We start from the raw sequence: 16,750 nt of genomic DNA, 5'->3' as shown, positions 1-16,750 counted from the left end.
GTATTAAATAATTTTTTAATCTTGTATTCACAATTGCCAGTACTGTGTCCTGTACACAATAAGTACTTAATGAATATTTGTTGAGTTTAATTCAGTTGAATATGACAGTGGACAATGTAGAGTGTCTGGAGTCAAAAGATCTCTTGGGTTTAAATTCTACCTTTGATATTTACTGACTGTGTGAACTCAGGAAAATCACCCAACATCCCTAAATCTCAGTTTCCTCATCTGTAAAATGAGAGGGTTATATTAGATGACTGATGATGTCCATTCTAATTTTGAATCTGAGATCTTATGTCTGATGTAGACTAGAACTGCAAGAGAAGGAAGAGCACTGTGGGTTGGTATAGTCAGGGAAGATTTCAGAGTAGAGGGAGGCTTTGAAGCATGGGAATAGTAGCAGTAGCACTACTACTACTACTACTACTACTACTACTACTACTACTACTACTAGTAGTAGTAGTAGTAGTAGTAGTAATAGTAGTAAACACTTATTTTTCACTTTGGTTTGCAGCGTGCTGCATATATCTTATTTCATTCAATCCCCACAACTACCCTGGGAGGCCAGTGCTATTATTATCCCCATTTTACAGATGAGGAAACTGAGGCTAAGAGAATGGTATAACTAGTTAGATAAAAGAGGTGACAATACCAGAGGGGGTACTTGGTTGGATCTATGACATCGTCAACATGTGCATTCTCTCTGCCAGTGCAGATAAACACTCAGCCATGCTTTTTCATTTTATGTGATTCTTGTTCATATCCTTTCATCATTTCTCTTTAGAGGAACCATCCAACATTCTGGAGGCCTTCTTCTATATTGGCTAAAAGACCAATTAGAAAATGTTGCCTGGAAACCAAAATACCCCTTGGGCTGTCCATCTCTTCTCCCTTAATCTTGTTACATCAGAAAGGACATGGCAAATACATTAGACTGTAGGACCACACATTTAGAGCTGGAATGCAAATCAGAGGACAACTAGACCATTTGCTAGATCAGGAAACTGAAGCCCTATTGCCCAAAGGAAGGACTGGCTGAGATAGGTTTTGTTTTGTTTTGTTTTGTTTTTTGCAGGGCAATGATGGTTAAGTGACTTGCCCAGGGTCACACAGCTAGTAAGTGTCAAGTGTCTGAGGCTGGATTTGAACTCAGGTACTCCTGAATCCAGGGCCGGTGCTTTACCACTGCGCCATCTGGCTGCCCCCCTGAGATAGGATTTGAACACAGATCTTCTGACTCCAAATGCTCGTATGGGTTTGAATTTATTTCAAGAAATGCCAGTCCTAAAGAAGGGCAATGCCAAAAATGTTCAGATTAACAAGCAATTGCACTCATTTCATATGCCAGCAAGTTTATGCTTAAGATTCTGCAAACCAGGCTTGAACTGAGAATTACCAGAAAAGCAGGCTGGTTTTTAAAGAGGCAGAGGAACTAGAGACCAAATTGCCAATATTCACTGGATTATGGAGAAAGTAAGGGATTCCAAAGAAACATCTACTTCTGCTTCATTGACTATGCTAAAGCCTTTGACTGTGTGGATCACAACAAAATGTGCCAAGTTCTCAAAGAGATGGGAGTATCAGATCATCTTACTTGTTTCCTGAGGAACCTGTAAATGGGCCAAGAAGCAACAGTTGGAACTGAACATGGAACAACTGATTGGCTTAAGGTTGGAAAAGGAGTTCGACAAGGCTGTATATTGTCATCTTATTTATTTAACTTATATGCAGAGTACATCATGTGAAATGCCAGGTTGGATGAATCAAAAGCCAGAATTAAGGTTGCTGGGAGAAATATCAACAATCTCAGATATGCAGATGATAGCACTCTGATGGCAGAAAATGAGGAATTAAGAAGTCTTTTCATGAGGGTGAAAGAGGAGAGTGTAAAAACTGGCTTGAAGCTTAACATAAAAAAAAACTAAGATCTTGGCAACTGATCCCATTACTTCCTGGCAAATGGAGGGAGAAGAAATGGAAACTGTGTCAGATTTTATATTCTTGGGCTCAAAGATCACTGCAGATGGTGACTGTAATGATGAAATTAAAAGACACTTGCTCTTTGGAAGGAAAGCCTTCTCATTTGCCCTTGTAGGATTCCTGTACTCCTACAGAGTTTAGATAAAGGCTTCTCCTGGTGAGGACTTTTTTGGCATCCCACCTCTACCCTTGAATTATATTGTATTTATTCTATATTTATTTTGCACTTACTTATTTAATAAATTCCCTACTGCCTGAAGGCCTGGGATGTACATCTCACCCCTCTCAGGATTTTTCAGTACTCTTTTTTTTTCTTTTTCTTTTTTTGCAGGGCAATGGGGGTTAAGTGACTTGCCCGAGGTCATACAGCTAGGGAGTGTCAAGTGTCTGAGGCTGGATTTGAACTCAAGTCCTCCTCAATCCAGGGGTGGTGCTTTATCCACTACACCACCTAGCTGTCCCCTTTCAGTACTCTTAAAAAGGCATAGGAGTACAGAGATCCTACAAAGGCAAATGAGAAGGCTGCATTCTTTTTTTTTTCTTTGCCATGCAATGAGGGTTAAGTGACTTGCCTGGGTCACACAGCTAGTAGGTGTCAATTGTCTGAGGTCAGATTTGAACTCAGGTGCTCCTGAATCCAGCGCCAGTGCTTTATCCACTGAGCCACCAGCTGCCTCCAAGGCTTCATTCTAATGTGTCAAAAAAATTGAAATAGACTGCCTTGAGAGCTGACACATTCCACTTCAGAGGACTTTAAGTAAAGGCCAAATAACCACTTATTGGGTTAAGTTGTAAAGGCTCATAGTAGATGCTTAATAAATGTTTATTTACTTTATTGACTTTATGACATGACACTGGCCTTTTTGAGGTTCCTTACAAGGAACATCTATCAATTCTGCTCCCTTTTACTAGCTATCCCCTAGACCTAGGATTGTGTCCTTCCTCATCTCTGTCTCTTGGTTTCTTTCTTCTTATTAATTTTTTAAATTAAATTAAGTTTTGGGTTACATTTTAGTTTCTGAACTGTCTCCCTCCCTCCCTCCTTCCCTACCCCATACTAAAGAGGGCTACCATTTGACACAGATTTATAAATATATGTAAAGCCATACTATGTTTAAATCTATTTATCAGTTGCTTGTTCTGGAAGTAGGTAGCAACTTCCTTCAAATGTCCTTTATAATTGATTTGAGTATTTATATTACTCAGAATAATTTGGTTGGTCACAATTATTCTAACGATATTGTTTTCTATACAACCTTCTCCTGGTTCTGCTCACTTCACTTTTTTTATTTCATGCAAGTCTTTCCATGTTTTTCGAAAGTCACCCAGCTCATCATTTCATACAGCACAGTAGTAGTCCATCCCAATAATATGCCACAACTTATTTAGCCATTTCCCAATTGATGGGCATGCCCTAAATTTCCAGTTCTTTGCCACCACAAAAAGAACTGCTGTAAATATTTTTGAACATATAGGGTTTTCCCTCCTTTTTCCCTGATCACTTTGACTACTATGTTTTGTGTGTATGTGCATGTGTGTGCGTGTGTGTGATGTGTGCATGTGTGTGTGTGTGTTTGGTGAGGCAATTGGGGTTAAGTGACTTGCCCAGGGTCACACACTACTAGCAATAAGTGTCAAGTGTCTAAGGCCAGATTTGAACTCAGGTCCTCCTGACTTCTGGGCCAGTGCTCTATCGACTGTGCCACCTAGCTGTCCCTCCCTGATAACTTTGAGAAACAGACCTAAGAGGGGTATTCTATATCAAAGTGTATTTACAATTTTATAACTCTTTGGGCATAATTCCAGATTGTGCTCCGAAACAGTTGGATCAGTTCACGGTTCTACTAACAATGTATTAATGTCCCAATTTTCCCACATCCCCTCCAACATTTGTCATTTCTCCCTTCTATAATTCTAGACAATCTGATAAGTGTGAGATATCTTGAAATTGTTTTAATTTGCATTTCTCTAAGCAATAATGATTTGGAACATTTTTTCATATATAGTTTTGATATCTTCATCAAAAAACTTCCCATTCATAACCTTTGGCCATTTATCAATTGGGTAATGACAAATTCTTATAAATTTGATAAAGTTTTCAATTTTAAAAAATAAAATTATGGGTTTTGGTTTTTTTTCGGGGCAATGAGGGTTAAGTGACTTGCCTAGGGTCAACAGCTAGTACGTGTCGAGTGTCTGTGGCTGGATTTGAACTCAGGTCCTCCTGAATCCAGGGCCAGTGCTTTATCCACTGCACTACCTAGCTGCCCCTAAATTATGTATTCTTATCCCAAAATTGTATATCTTTAGCTTTATCAAATACAAGGTTACTATAATAATTTATGACTGTGTATTGTGTGTCTACTCTATTCTAATGATCTACCTTTCTATTTCTTAGTCAGTACCACATAGTTTTTATAATTACTGCCTTATAATATGGTTTAAGATCTGGTATCCTTCCTTCCTTTACAATTTTTTTCATTAATTCTTTAATATTCTTGACTCTTTGTTCTTCCAAATGAATTTTGTTATTTTTCCCCTACCTCAATAAAGAAAGATTTTGGCAATTTAATTGGGATGGCATTGAGTAAGTAGATTAGTTTACACAGAATTTTCATTTTTATTATATTGACTCTGCCCACCCATGAATAGTTATTAGTTCTCCAATTATTTAAATCTGACTTTTTGGGGCATAAAACATGTTTTATAATTATGTTCATGTAATTCTTGAGTTTGTCTTGTCAGGTATACTCCCAGGTATCTCATACAATCTACAGTTATTTTAAATGGGGTATCTCTTACTATTTTTTTTGTGTGGGGAAATGAGGATTAAGTGACTTGCTCAGGGTCACACAGCTAGTAAGTGTCAAGTGTCTGAGGCCAGATTTGAACTCAGGTCCTCCTGAATCCAGGGTTGGTGCTTTATCCACTGTGCCAGCTAGCTGCCCCTTACTCTTTCTTCTTGCAGGGTTTTCTTGATGAAATATAGAAATTCTGATGATTTATGTGAGATTATTTTAAATCCTGCTGCTTTGCTAAAATTATTGTTTCAACTAACTTTTTAGTTGAATCTCTAGGATTTTCCAAGTATATCATCATGTCTTCAAAAAGAGATAGTTTTATTACCTCGTTGCCCATTCTGATTACTTGAATCTCTTTTTTTCTTATTGCTATTGCTAGCATTTCTAATATAATATTTAATATAATTTAATATAATATTGGTGAGAATGGGCACCCTTGTTTCACTCTTTTTTTTTTAAACAGGGCAATGAGGGTTAAGTGACTTGCCTACAGTTATACAGCTAGTTACACAGCTAGTGTCAAGTGTCTGAGGCTGGATTTGAAGTCAGGTCCTCCTGAATCCAGGGCCAATGCTTTATCCACTGTGCCACCCATTGTTTCACTCAATCCTATTGGGAAGGCTTTTAGTTTATCCCCATTGCAAATAATGTGTGTTGATGGTTTTAGGTAGATATTGATTTCCTTCAATACTCAGGTCAAAATCCTACCTTTCCCAGGTATTCTCAATTCTATTGCCTTCTCTCTGAATTGTATGTACAATTATTTTTAAGTGGTGACCTTTTTGCAGGTGAAGATAGTGGGGTGTTTTTTTTTTTGGTCTTTCTTTGAATCCCTAGTGTTTAGCACAATGTCTGGTACATTAGCAAGTGTTTCAAAACAGAGTAAAAAAAATCAGGCAAATATTGGGGGAAAATATTACATTGAAGTGACATATACAGATAGAAATCTGTTTGAACTGTTAAATTGCATTAAGGGAATAATGGAATCACAGAATATTGGGAGCAGGAGAAGTCTTAGTAGTCACATGAGTTTAGTGCCACCTCTCTACCTCTCATGTAAGAATCCTCTGTGCACTTTGGCATTTCCTTTATGATTTCTGATTCTTGGCTTTAGGATATATCTCATAGGTTGGGGAATCAAGCAAAAGATTTACAAAATCTCCACCAATGGCTCTGTCTCCAGAAAGCCACTGACTTCAATGTCTTGGTCATAGAATCTTGAGACCATAGGACTGTAGAACTGAAAGGTACCATAGAGGTCACCTATACCAACTCCCTCATTTTCCCAAAGAGGAAACTGAAACCAAGAGGGGTGAAGTGATTTGCCCAAGATCATACAGCAAGTAAGTTGCATAGCTGGGATTTAAACCTACATCTTCTAGTTCTGGATAAGTTGTTGTTGTTATTGTGTGTATTTCTGTGCATGCTTATCATGTTTTCAAAAGCAAATTTTTTCCTGTGGTTGGATTCAGCTACATGCTAAAACCTTTTGATTTAGGGATCTTGCCTTGCTAGTCTCTGATTTAAGTTGTAGAACCCAAGGAACCAGCCTGGCTAGAATACTTACACTTTAGCACTTAGCACAAGTGCTGTATTTAGTAGTCACTAATTCTCTTTACAAAGAGCTTCCCTTGTGGGGTTTGAATAGTATTAACATGGGCATTGCCAGACAGGTCAGTCAATCAGTTTCAAGCCAATAATAAAAATCTCTGATAGTGGTCAGAGTGGCCTCTAAACTTTCTTGGTTGGGTACCCCATTAGTAAAAAAAAAAATACAGAATGCACTCCTTTTTTTTCTTTTTTTTTTTTATGTGAGGCAATTGGGGTTAAGTGATTTGCCCAGGGTCACACAGCTAGTGTTAAGTGTCTGAGGCCGGATTTGAACTTAGGTCCTCCTGACTCCAGGGCCAGTGCTCTATCCACTGCACCACCTAGCTGCCCCGAGAATGCACTCCTAATATTTGCATGTTTCTTTATTTGTAAATCTTACAATATACTGAAATAATGTATATTATAAATAATATAATAAATAATATAAATATAATATAGTAAAATAATGTATATTATAAAATATACAAAAATGGAAATTTTAAAAAAGGTTGAGATCAGGATAAAATAATACTTGGTCCTTTTAAAAAAAATAGAGAGCCCCTAGAATTTACTGGGTAAGGGGAGGAAACATGTTCAGATCTGTGATTTCAGCAATCACTGACAGCTATGTGAAGGGTAGATCAGAAAGGAGAGGGACTTGTGAAGTCAAATGACCTTCCTGTCAAGGGTTACTTATGTAGTAAGTAGTAGAAATAAAATCAAAACTCTGATCCTCTAACTTCAGATCCAGCATATTTTCTACACCCTAGCTTCTTAAATTTTGGGCTGCAACCATCATGTAACTGAATGCAGAGGTCACAAAAATATGACAGTAGTAAAAGGTTTTTATATTTTATATACCTATATACATGGTGTTGTGTAAAAATTTCTTGGACCACAAGAGGAAAAAGTTTAAGAAGCCCTGTTCTATACCATAATGCCCAGGCCTCCATGTCCTACATATATGAAGTCAACTAAAGGATGAACCTTTCCAATGAGAGTAAAAATTGCATATTAGGATGAAAAGGCCCAGAGAGCAACTTCTAGCATATACTCCAAGGAGATAGAACACAAAAAAATTCCTTTATACACCAACACATTGTTGCAAAAATTCCCAAGTCTGACAAAGAAAAGAAACAGCAAAGTCTCCAAATCATAGAAAATAGGTTTATTGAGAGAGGGCCTACGCCACAATAAAGCCAGTCAGTCTGGGGTAGAACCTGAACAACCCTGAGTAGTGTCACTCAGCTGCTTTTATACCCTGACAGGGTTGTAAAGTATTTATATCCCACTATTTTAAGACCAACTCCTCCCATTGTTTCCCCATAGCATAATGAAAATGATACAGAAATGAAACATTTTAACACGGTTACCTTGTCCAAGTCATGGACATAGTCTTTAGTGATGGTAACAGGGTCAAACAAATACCTGGCAGTCAGCCAATTTGCGGTTCTTCTCAGAGCTTTTTGCAGAAGTCTAATATATATCATATCAAATGGTGATTGGCCCCTTCAGCATAGAAGATACTAGTTTTGGTACCTTGTTTTGGACATTTAACCACAATGAAAGGAGATGGTCAAGAGACAAGTTCACAATAGGAACATGTTACACAATTTCTTTCTTATTTTCTGCATTTGCTTAAGCCACTAGAAGCCAGATTTTTTTTGGGTGGGGGGTGATGGGGCAATGAGAGTCACTGCTTAAGCCACTAAAGAATACTCAGAGCACACTGAATCACAATCTCTAAGGGTTGGGGAAAATCTCACTCACAATATCATGGCAGTACTTTTTGTAGTAGCAAAGAACTGGATATGAAGTAAATAGAAGCTCACTGATTAGAGAATAGCAAAATTGAAATAGTATGATGTGATATTACTATGCCATAAAAGTGATCAACATGAAAAATTCATAGAAGCAAAGGAAGGCATATGAATTGATGCAGATTGAAGTAAGCAGAACCAGGAAAAATTATAAGCAATAACTACTATAATGTTAGTTGAAGCAAAAACAGCAACAACAAAAATGGAACAGATTAGTAACTTTGGGGGCATAATTCCAAATTATTTCCCAGAATAATTGGGTCAATTCAGAGCTGCGTTAACAATGTATGATCATTGACCCAGCAATACCAGTGCTGGCCTATGCCTAAAAGAAATAAAAAAAAGAGGAAAACTTACTATATGTACAAAAATATTTATAGTGGCTATTTTTTGTGGTGTTAATCAAAAACTAAAGGGGTGCTTATCAATTTTGGAATGGCTGAGAAAATTATGGTATATGGCTATAATAGAACATTAGAATATTATAGAATAGAATATACAGTTTAAGAAGGACATTGAAAAAAGAAATAAAGAGAAATTATTTCAGAGAGACCCCAGGGAAGACATGTATGAACTGATTCAGAATGAAGGGAGCAGAACTAGAAGAATTTATGTTATAAAATCAATATTGTAAAAATAAATAATTCCAGATATCTTAAGAACTCTGATCAAGTAAATGATCTACCCAAAATCCAGAGGACGGATACAGAACAATGCCCATCTCAGGACAGAGAAATAATAGATACAGAATAAGAAATGCAGTTTTGGACTTTGGTGATGTGGGTATTTTTCCCCTTGACTTTGCCTATGTGATAGAGGATTTATTTCTCCCTCCCTCCTTCCTTCTCTGTCTTCCTTCCTTCCTTCCTTCCTTCCTTCCTTCCTTCCTTCCTTCCTTCCTTCCTTCCTTCCTTCCTTCCTTCCTTCCTTCTTTCCCTCCCTTTCTCTCTCCTTCCTTCTCTCCTTTCTTCCTACTTCCTTCCTATGCGTGAGGGACATAGGAAAGGAAAAGATTGAATATTTAAAATTTTATTTTAAGGAAAACTGAAACAACATTGTATAACTATAATAATTATTCTTATCCTTCCTCTTTCCCCCCAAAAGAGAATAAAGTGTACCTTCCTCTTTTTTTCTGAAGTGGGGAGGGGCTTTGGATGTGGCACATTGTGGACATTGCCAGATTTGGTTGATACTTTGGTTTATTTTACTCAGATGCTTTTCTCCCTTTCCTTCTTTCTGTTGTTGTTACAAAAGGTAGCTCATTGGGTAGAGGAGAAAGAAGGGATACTTTTAGAAATGAGAATGATATAAAACCAAAAGATAATAATAAAACTATAGAATAAAAAAGACTTGCACAGTAGGTTAAAAGAAATGTGAATCAGTTACAATTACAGTAAGAAAAGAGAAAGCAGAACCCAAGTACTTGAGAAGTCTGATATGGCAACACTGGCTCGCCATAAGGAGACTACAAGTTGGATTTCTCAATATGTATAATAGTGTTATGTGGCAGTCAGAAACACTAATGCAATATATTTTTTTTAAAACACTAATGTAATCTTGACCTGTGTTAGAGAACCATCACTTCCAGGAATAAAGAGGTGATAGTTTTTAAATACTTTTTTTTTTTTTTTTTGGTGAGACAATTGGGCTTAAAAGACTTGCCCAGGGTCACACAGCTAGTAAGTGTTAAGTGTCTGAGGCTGGATTTGAACTTGGGTCCTCCTGAATCCAGGGCCACTGCGCCACCTAGCTGCCCCTTAGGTGATAGTTTTAATACAATCTGCCTTGGTCAGACCACATCTGGAGATTTGTGTTCAGTTCTGGGACTCTCAGTTTAAGAGGGACATTGAGAAATTAGACATCATCCAGAGGAGGGCAACCAAGATGGTGATGTGCTTTAAATTTATGACATATGAGCATTGGTTGGATGAACTGGGCACAGCTTGCCTGGAGAAGAGAAGCTGGGAGGTGGTCACTGTCTTAAATACTTTAAAGGTTGTGATGAGGAAGAGAAATTAGATTTATTATGTTTGGTCCCATATGGAAGAACCAGGAGTAAGAGACAACTTTAGGCTTGATATCAGAAAAAAATCCTAACAAATAGATATTGATAGGCAGAATGATCTTTCTTATGAGAGGGTAGATTTCCCCTCATTGCAGATTTTCAAGCAGAGACTAGATAACCATTTTCTTGTGTTTCTTTGTAGTATGATTTTTTCTGGGGGTGTCAGTTAAATGAGAGTGCCATTATGATTCCTTCAAAATCTGAAAACCCATGATTCTGTGATTCTGACCTGTGTTCTAGACTTGGCCCTTCCATTATTATCTAGATGACCTTGGGCAAATCACTTAACTTCAATGAGACTGTTTCCCCATCTGTAAGATGGAGACAATAAGAGAAGTTCAATAATACAGTAGAAGAGTACTGGAAATCAATTGCTTTCAGTCTAATAGGTCAGAAGTGGTTTGGATCTATTTTGTTTGTGTTAAGAGAGGTAATAAATAGAAAGGAAATGGGAATACACTAAGTAAAAACCAAAGAATATTTTCATAATTGGAGTGTGCCCAAATAAGTATACAAACATGAAGAAAGTGGTGAGAACAGGAGATAGGCATCTAATGAACCTTGGGTTGGATGCACAGATACACACAAACACACACACACAAACACAAACACACAAGGATTCTGGTATAAAAATGCATAAGATTCAACAGGGAAATAGATGGGACAGGAAAGGAGAGAAGGAAGATTAAGAGGGAGGCTGGGGCTAGAGAAAGAATATTCCTTAGAAAAAATAAACTTCAAGCATACTTATTTGTTATAAATGAGTACTTTGGGACAGTTAGGTGGTGCAGTGGATAAACACTGGCCCTGGATTCAGGAGGACCTGAGTTCAAATATGGCCTTGACACTTACTAGCTGTGTGACCCTGGGCAAGTCACTTAACCCTCATTGCCCTTCAAAAAAAAATAAATAAATAAAATCAATGTGATAAATGAGTACTTCTATGGTGGAGGGGAGAGGGGGAGAATTTCTAAGTACTGATGATGATGAAAAAAAAAAGAATGAAAGAAAAAAAGGACATCAACACATCATTTTAAAATATAGGGAATAGGGGGCAGCTAGGTGGTGCAGTGGATAGGGCACTGGTCCTGGATTCAGGAGGACCTGAGTTCAAATCCAGCCTCAGACACTTAACACTTACTAGCTGTGTGACCCTGGGCAAGTCACTTAACCCCAATTGCCTCACACCCGCCCCCCCCCAAATATAGGGAATAGAGCAAAGAGAAGGAAATACAGATAAGCACAAAAAAGAGGTGGTTTTAAAAAAATGATTATTTTAAGTGTAATATGCATTTAAAATGAGAAGCTCACAGTTTCATATACAATAATCTTTTTCTATTCTTAGTATATTGTAATGTTCATGCTGTTAAAGTCATAAAAAATATTTTAAGAAAGACCAATGAATTTGGTATCTGGGTTTGAATCCTTATTTTGCTACTGAGCTGTGAGACTTCAGAAAAATCACTTTAGCTTCCTCAGCATTAGTATTTTTTTGTTCAAAATGAAGTAATTGGGGGGCAGCTAGATGGCGCAGTGGATAGAGCATCGGCCCTGGAGTCAGGAGTACCTGAGTTCAAATCCGACCTCAGACACTTAACACTTACTAGCTGTGTGACCCTGGGCAAGTCACTTAACCCCAATTGCCTCACTAAAAAAAAAAATGAAGTAATTGGACAAAATTATCTCTGTGGTTCCTTCCAACTCTAATGCTTTGTTCCTATAATTAATAATAATAAGAGTTAGCATATATATGTATATCACTTTGAATTTGCAAAGCAAAACAAATTATGTTATCTCATTGAATCCTTACAACAATCCTTTGAAGTAGGTCTTGTTATGATCCACAAACTGAGACAAAGAAGTTAAGTGATATGCCCAGGGTTGCATAGCTAGTAATTGTCTGAGACAGGATTCAAACTTCTGGGCTTTTAAGTCCAGCACTCTATCCACTATGCCACTTTATCTTCCCCACAGAATCATACTTATTTTGAAGAGCAAAGAAGATAATGTATGTGAAAGCACTTTACCATATGCCACACAAAACTATATATTATAGAACAGGTTAGTATGTAATATTTAGAAGCAAATAAGCATGATGCCTAGTGTCTTGTAAACCCAAAGATTCCAGCTTTTGAGAGGGTAAGAACTCAATTTTCTTTTTTTTTAATTAATTAATTTTTTTTATATTTTTACATATAAGGTATTTTATTTTTTCCGTTACATGTAAAGATAGTTCTCAACTTTTGTTTATACAAGCTTTACAATTTCAGATTTTTCTCCCTCCCTCCCCTCCCTCCCCCCTCCCCTAGCCAGCAGGTAATCTGATATAGGTTATATCTATATATCTATATACATATACATATAGATGTATATATATATATATATACACACACACATATATATATACCCATAATAACATTAATCCTATTTCTGCATTAATCCTGTTATAAAAGAAAAAATCAGAGCAGTAATGCAAAACCTCAAAATAGAAAAAAAACCAACAGCACCCAAAACAAAAGAAATAGTATGGTTCAATCAGCATCTATACTCCACAGTTCTTTTTTTTTGGATTTGGAGATCCTCTTCTATCATGAGTTCCCTGGAACTCTTCTGTACCATTGCATTGGTGAGAAGAATATAGTCCATCACAGTAGGTCAACACTCAATGTTGATGATACTGTGTACAATGTTCTTCTGGTTCTGCTCATCTCACTCATCATCAGCTCACGCAAGACCCTCCGGGTTTCTCTGAACTCCTCCTGCTCATCATTTCTTACAGCACAATAGTATTCCATTGTATTCATATACCACAACTTGTCCAGCTATTCCCCAATTGATGGGCACCCCCTCAACTTCCAATTCCTTGCTACCATGTAAAGAGCAGCTATAAATATTTTTGTACATGTGGGTCCCTTTCCCCCTTCCATGATTTCTTTGGGAAAAAGACCTAAAAGTGGGATTGCTGGGTCAAAGGGTATGCACAGCTTTATCGCCCTTTGGGCATAATTCCAAATTGCTCTTCAGAATGGTTGGATCAGTTCACAGCTCCACCAACAATGAATTAGTGTTCCAATTTTCCCACAGCTTCTCCAACATTTATTATCTTCTTTTTTTGTCATTTTAGCCAATCTGATAGGTGTCAGGTGGTACTTCAGAGTTGTTTTAATTTGCATCTCTCTAATCATTAGAGATTTAGAGCATTTTTTCATATGGGAATAGATAGCTTTGGTTTCTTCATCAGAAAACTGCCTGTTCATATCCTTTGACCATTTCTCAATTGGGGAATGACTTGGATTCTTATAAATTTGATTTAGTTCCCTATATATTTTAGAGATGAGGCCTTTATCAGAAGTACTGGCCTCAAAAATTGTTTCCCAGCTTTCTGCCTCCCTTCTAATTTTGGATGCATTGCTTCTGTTTGTACAGAAATTTTTAAATTTAACATAATCAAAATCATCCATTTTGCATTTTATAATATACTCTATCTCTTGTTTGGTCAAAAACTGTTTTCCTTTCCAAAGATCTGATAGGTAGACTATTCCTTGCTCTCCTAATTTACCTATGGTATCACCTCTTATGTCTAAATCGTGTATCCATTTTGACCTTATTTTAGTATAAGGTGTAAGATGTTGGTCTATGCCTAATTTCTGCCATACTATCTTCCAGTTTTCCCAGCAGTTTTTGTCAAATACTGAGTTCCTATCCCAGAAGCTGGAGTCTTTGGGTTTATCAAACACTACATTACTAGTGTCATTTACTACTGCATTTCCTGAACCTAGCCTATTCCATTGATCTACCACTCTATTTTTTAGCCAGTACCAGATAGTTTTGATGACTGCCGCTTTATAGTAAAGCTCCAGGTTTGGTACCGCTATCCCACCTTCCTGTGAATTTTTTTTCATTATTTCCCTGGATATTCTTGATTTTTTGTTTTTCCAGATGAATTTTGTTATTATTTTTTCTAGCTGTATAAAATAATTTTTAGGTAGTCTGATTGGTATGGCACTGAATAAGTAAATTAATTTAGGCAGTATTGTCATTTTTACTATATTAGCTCTGCCTATCCATGAGGAATTGATATCTTTCCAATTATTTAGATCGGATTTGATTTGTGTGAAGAGTGTTTGGTAGTTGTGTTCATAGAGTTCCTGGGTTTGTCTTGGCAAGTAGACTCCCAAGTATTTTATATTCTCTACCGTTACTTTAAATGGAATTTCTCTTTCTATCTCTTGCTGCTAGACTTTGTTCGTCATGTATAGAAATGCTGATGATTTATGTGGATTTATTTTATATCCTGCTACTTTGCTAAAGTTGTTAATTGTTTCAAGTAATTTGTGAGTTGATTCTCTAGGATTCTTTAAGTATACCATCATATCATCTGCAAAGAGTGATAGTTTTGTTTCCTCCTTGCCTATTCTAATTCCTTTAATTCCTTTCTCTTCTCTGATTGCTAAAGCTAACATTTCTAGGACAATATTAAATAATAGGGGTGATAATGGACATCCCTGTTTCACCCCTGATCTTATTGGGAAGGCCTCTAATTTATCTCCACTGCATATAATACTTGCTGATGACTTTAGGTAGATACTGTTTATTATTCTAAGGAAAGCTCCACCTATTCCTAAACTCTCTAGTGTTTTTATTAGGAATGGGTTCTGTACTTTGTCAAAAGCTTTCTCTGCATCTATTGAGGTAATCATATGATTTTGGTTGGTTTTCTTATTGATATGGTTGATTATGTTAATAGTTTTTCTAATGTTGAACCAGCCCTGCATTCCTGGTATAAATCCCACCTGGTCATAGTGTATTATCCTGGTGATCACTTGCTGTAATCTCCTTGCTAATATCTTATTTAAGATTTTAGTATCAATATTCATTAGGGAAATTGGTCTATAATTTTCTTTCTCTGTTTTTGCTTTGCCTGGTTTTGGTATCACCACCATATTTGTGTCATAAAACGAATTTGGTAGAACTCCTTCTTCACCTATTTTTCCAAAAATTTGTATAATATTGGAATTAATTGTTCTTTGAATGTTTGGTAAAATTCACCCGTAAACCCATCTGGCCCTGGGGATTTTTTCTTAGGGAGTTCATTAATGGCTTGTTCAATTTCTTTTTCTAATATGGGTTTATTTAAGGATTTTATTTCTTCTTCCGTTAACCTGGGCAGTTTGTATTTTTGTAAATATTCATCCATTTCATTTAGATTGTCAAATTTATTGGCATACAGTTGGGCAAAATAATTCCTAATTATTGACTTAATTTCCATTTCATTGTTGGTAACATGACCCTTTTCATTTTTGATACTGGTAATTTGGTTTTCTTCTTTCTTTTTTTTAAATCAAATTAACCAATATTTTATCTATTTTATGGGTTTTTTCATAAAACCAGCTCTTAGTTTTATTGATTAATTCTATAGTTTTTTTGCTTTCAATCTTATTAATTTCTCCTTTAATTTTCAGGATCTCTAATTTAGTGTCTAATTGGGGATTTCTAATTTGTTCTTTTTCTAGCTTTTTAAGTTGCATGCCCAATTCATTAATCTCCTCTTTCTCTTTCTTATTCATGTAAGCACTTAGAGCTATAAATTTTCCCCTAAGCACTGCTTTGGCTGCATCCCATAGATTTTGGTATGTTGTCTCATTATTGTCATTCTCTTGGATAAAGTTATTGATTGTTTCTATGATTTCTTGTTTGGCCCATTCATTCTTTAGAATGAAATTATTTAGTTTCCAATTGATTTTCATTCTACTTTTCCCTGGCTCTTTCTTACATGTAATTTTTATTGCATCATGATCTGAGAAGGATGCATTGACTATTTCTGCCTTTCTACATTTGACTATGATGTTTTTGTGCCCTAATACATGGTCAATTTTTGAAAATGTGCCATGTACTGCTGAGAAAAAGGTATATTCCTTTCTATCCCCATTCAATTTTCTCCAGACATCTATCATGTCTAACTTTTCTAGTAATCTATTCACCTCTTTCACTTCTTTCTTATTTATTTTTTGGCTAGATTTATCTAATTCTGAGAGGGGGAGATTCAGATCCCCCACTAGTATAGTATTACTGTCTAATTCCTCTTGTAACTCATTTAACTTCTCCTCTAAGAACTTGGATGCTATACCACTTGGCGCATACATATTTAATATTGATATTACTTCATTATCTATAGTACCTTTAAGTAAGATGTAATTTCCTTCCTTATCTCTTTTAATGAGATCTATTTTTGCCTGCACTTTGTCTGAGATAAGGATTGCTACCCCTGCCTTTTTTACTTTAGCTGAGGCATAATATATTCTGCTCCAGCCTTTTACCTTTACTCTGTGTGTATCTCTCTGCTTCAAATGTGTTTCTTGTAAACAGCATATTGTAGGGTTCTGGTTTTTAATCCACTCTGCAATTCGCTTCCGTTTTATAGCAGAGTTCATCCCATTCACATTCACAGTCATTATTACTGACTGTCTATTCCCCTCCATTCTATTTACCCCCTT

The sequence above is a fragment of the Dromiciops gliroides genome, chromosome 2 (genome assembly GCF_019393635.1).
Source record: "Dromiciops gliroides isolate mDroGli1 chromosome 2, mDroGli1.pri, whole genome shotgun sequence".
Lineage (NCBI taxonomy): Eukaryota > Metazoa > Chordata > Mammalia > Microbiotheria > Microbiotheriidae > Dromiciops > Dromiciops gliroides.
The sequence above is the reverse complement of the archived record's forward strand: the minus strand, read 5'-3'. Positions refer to the sequence as shown.